Below are 3,946 nucleotides of genomic sequence, written 5' to 3' on the forward strand. Positions count from 1 at the left end.
GTTGAAAAAAAAAAGATCTTCTCACACTGTAAGACGAAATGTGAAAAATAAGTAAATAAATAAATAAATAAATAAATAAATAAATAGATAGATAAATAAGTAAACAAATGGAATAGAAAAAAATATAGACATTCACGCAATCCAGAAATAATTGTTTGAGTATAACAAGGGAAGTTTTTTCAAATCTCTCCCAGTGTGCTCATCGCCATTAAAGTTGTCAAACGTGCCACTCCATGTTAAATTGGTTTATGTTCTTGTTGTATCTCCTCCTCCATTTCGATCAGTTTCTTTTCATGTTGCCCACCTCACAACTCCCCTTGGTAATTTCTGTGTTCTTCCCTCGCCACGCCAGGAAGCAGCACAGTTCTTCCTGCTCGCTGCGCCACCCAACAGTTATCAGCTATTTGTTTCACGGTGAATATTTCCTCTTTTTAAATGTTGTTACAATGTTATCGCTGCTTTTTCATCTCAATCGTTGTAATTTTTCTCCATTCCTACTTTATTGTCAGTTTTGGGACTTTATTGTCAGTTTTGTGAAGCACACTGTGTCCTGCGCTGTGTGGTGTGTTGTGTGTTTGTAACTTTATGCTTCCATTACTGTGTTGTGTTTTTGTGGTGGAGCGTGACGCCTCACTGGACAGCGAGGGTGGCGGGCGGTGATTGCACAGTGACCGATGGTGGCGATGATAATGATAATAATGATTGATGATTATTATAATAATAATAATAATAATAATAATAATAATAATAATAATAACAATAATAATAACAATAAAATAATAATATTAGTAATAATGATAATAATAATAATAATAATAATAATAATAATAATAGTGATAATAATAGTGATAATAATAATAATAATATTTTAATAAGGATGCTAAGTTTCAGCGATGCACCGTCTCTCGTTTTCCAGGAAGGGCGGGCGGTGCGGCGCGGCGCCCAGCATGAGGCGGGCGGCCACAGGCCCACCGCTCGGCCTGGCGTGGCGGCCGCAGCGGCGGGGGTGGCGGCGTGGTGGAGCGCTCTGCCGCGGAGTTGCCGCCGCCGTGAAAAAGCTCCGTCATGCCGCGTCCCTGCGTGAGGGAGAGTGGTCAGGAAGGAAGGCGGCGGGAGGTGAGAGGCGGCGCCGTGCACCGGGAGGACTGTGATGCACCAGATGGAGGGGCGTGCACGGCCTCACCTTGCCGGCCGCCACCCCGCCCACAGCCCGCGCCCTGCCTGCTCCACTCCCGCACCTCACTCACCTCCTCGCTCATATCTGCCTAAAAACAAATATATTAGCGTGGAGTACTTGCCTGGGAGATGTTATCGGCGGCGGCGGCGGAGTGACGGCCGATGCAGAGGTTAATTATCTCGCTCTTACCTGGCGGGGACACAAACACAGGGCCAGGCAGCCTCGCGCCGCCCCTGCCGCCTCGCCGCCAGCAGCCACGCCATCCCCCGGGCCTTGCGGTACTCGTCCAGCAAAGTTTCCACTGGGAATTCACTCAAGTTTTGGCCGAACAAGTACAAGACTTGCGGTGGCAACTGCACGGCGTCAACCGTCCTGCCGCCATGTTGGTGCTGGCCTCCGCTGCTCGGCTGGGCTGGGTGTCTTCTGGCCCGTCCCCGACCCCCCGCTGCTCATTGGCTGGCGGGCCGAGTGGGCGGCGTCACGGCCGGCACACGCACGTACGCACTCACACAGATCTGCCACCAGCCCTGCCGCGTAAAAACAAAACAAGCGAATGGTCGGTGTGCGCGAGACGGTGGTGGTGGTGTGGAGCTTGTGTTCAGTGGCACGGCGGTGCGGCGTGTTGATGGCATGTGTGGTGCGAGGCCTCCCGTACGCCTCCTGGTGAAGCCTAGCGGCCTTGTGGAGTGTGTGTCCGCCTGTGTGTAGGGCGCAGCCACGTGTTGGGAGGTGAGGCTGTGTGTTGGAGTGTAAAGTGTAGAAAGTGTCGCAGCGGCCAGACACTAGCAGTGCCAGTGCCGCCGCCAAGCCCATTCAGCCCGGGGCCCAAGGATGCTTCGTTAGCCAGTATGCTGAGCCAACAAAACACTCCCACCACCAACATGAACGCCCTCAACACCCTGGGCACCGTGTATGCCACCAAGCGGCGGCGACGCAACGGAAAGAGGTAAGTCTGTCCATCAGTGGTAGAAACAGCGGCGGCTACAAGGAGGTAGCAGCAGCAAGGCAGGGCAGCGGCCGTCATGACAGGTTGGCAGGGCTGTGCTATATGGGGCGACAGCTGAAGGTTCACGACAGGAAGACTGGAGGGAAGTAGGATGCTGCTTGGGCGGGGCGTTGGACAGGTGTCCGTCAGGTTGTCACCTCCTGTCACTCCGTTTCTCACCCACAACACCTGCTCCTCGCCCTGGCCGCGGCTAAGGGACAGGACACGTTTAAAGCTGTAATTGTTTTCTGTGCCTAAAAAATATTCGAAACGTATTTTTATTAAGGAACATTAAGGAACCATTTAATGAAGGTGTAAGTCAGTCATAGCTTCTGACAAGGCCCTTATGAGTGGCTGGGTGAGCGTAGTGGATTTCTTTAGTGCCGAGTAGGACGTCACGTCCCTCGCCGCACCGACGGTGATTTTCGTCACCCTGACCATCGTGACAGTGCAGCGTGCCAGCGGGTGGTGGTCGGCACCGCTGGCACTCTTGGCACTTGGCGCTGTTGACTGTCGGCCGTTCTTTCTCGGCCGCTGGGCGGTGGGTGTTGCTGCTGGACGTGGGCGGCGGATGCTGGGCGCAAGGATGCCCCAGCCTGCGTGACCCTACAGTTAGGTGCGGTTGTTCGTGCTAGCATGCAGCAAGTCGCGCACCGCACAGGCGGCCGCACGCACGCGCTACGACCCCCACATATGGCCCGGGGGATGCGTGGCCAGCAGGTGGGTGACCGCGACACACTTGGGTGCCCTGGCGGCGGCGTCACGCGGGGCGCAATGCTGTGGCAGTGAAGGGCTGGCTGGGGCGCCTCTGGATCACTGCCGCCCTCTGGCACACCGCTGACCTTGACGCTGCGGCGCTTTCACGAAATGTTGAATAAAAACTCGCATCCAGTTATTGCTGAACGAATGAACGCACAAACCTGTTACGCTCGGCCTGCTTCTCGGCGTCAGATGGAGCACAAGGCTGCACAGCAAGCAGCGGCTCCCGGCACCACAAGGTGAACACTTTAGCAATGCAACGTGACTACACATTTCCGCAACAACTTTGTCATCCGCGGCGGACGATCCCCCGCCCACAGCCTCCCGCTGCCGTGACGCCCTCCTCTCGCCACCGGCGCGTCCCATTGCACGTGGCGGCCTCGGCGCTGCGGTCAAACCCTTCACACCGCAGATAATAGACCGACGAGCCCTTGGGCCCGCCGAACCACGCCCCCTGACCCTACGAGTATACCCCCGTGCCTCTACCCGGGGAACCCACAGTCATATTGCCCCAACACTCCGCCTCGCCCCGCCTCGCTCTCCGTCGCCATTCCGGCAGCGGAGTTCCTCGCCGTGTTGTGCTAAACCCTCAGCCTCAGCTCCCCACGGCGCCCTGCCACTCACTACCTCCTCTCGCCTTCTTATAGCACGTTTTTTATTTTTTTTTTATTTTGGCTTATTCACTTTCTCTTATTGTGTTTTACTTTCCTTCATATATTCTAATCTTTCTATCGCAGCTTTTCTGTCATGACAATATATATATATATATATATATATATATATATATATATATATATATATATATATATATATATATATATATATATATATATATATATATATATATATATATATATATATATATTGTTCTGTCAGAAAGGTTGTAAAAAGATATAACTATATATGTAAAGTAATATGCAGCTTGAGGTTGGACACGTTTACCGCCACCAGGAAGCAGAACATAACGTGAGCGCGTGTCGCTTGCTTGCACTTTTCCGCCGGAGGGAGGTCGGCGCCACTACCCA

General features: G+C 52.7%; 1 long non-coding RNA gene across 1 annotated transcript; it reads right to left on the minus strand.

The window, feature by feature from the left end:
• Positions 1-862: 862 nt before the first annotated feature.
• Positions 863-3,590, minus strand: LOC135115120 (uncharacterized). The gene is made up of 2 exons (XR_010275823.1): positions 1,367-3,590; positions 863-1,265 (listed from the first exon to the last, which is right to left on the minus strand). It is a non-coding gene; the product is annotated as an uncharacterized LOC135115120 (long non-coding RNA).
• Positions 3,591-3,946: the final 356 nt, after the last annotated feature.

The sequence above is a fragment of the Scylla paramamosain genome, chromosome 28 (genome assembly GCF_035594125.1).
Source record: "Scylla paramamosain isolate STU-SP2022 chromosome 28, ASM3559412v1, whole genome shotgun sequence".
Lineage (NCBI taxonomy): Eukaryota > Metazoa > Arthropoda > Malacostraca > Decapoda > Portunidae > Scylla > Scylla paramamosain.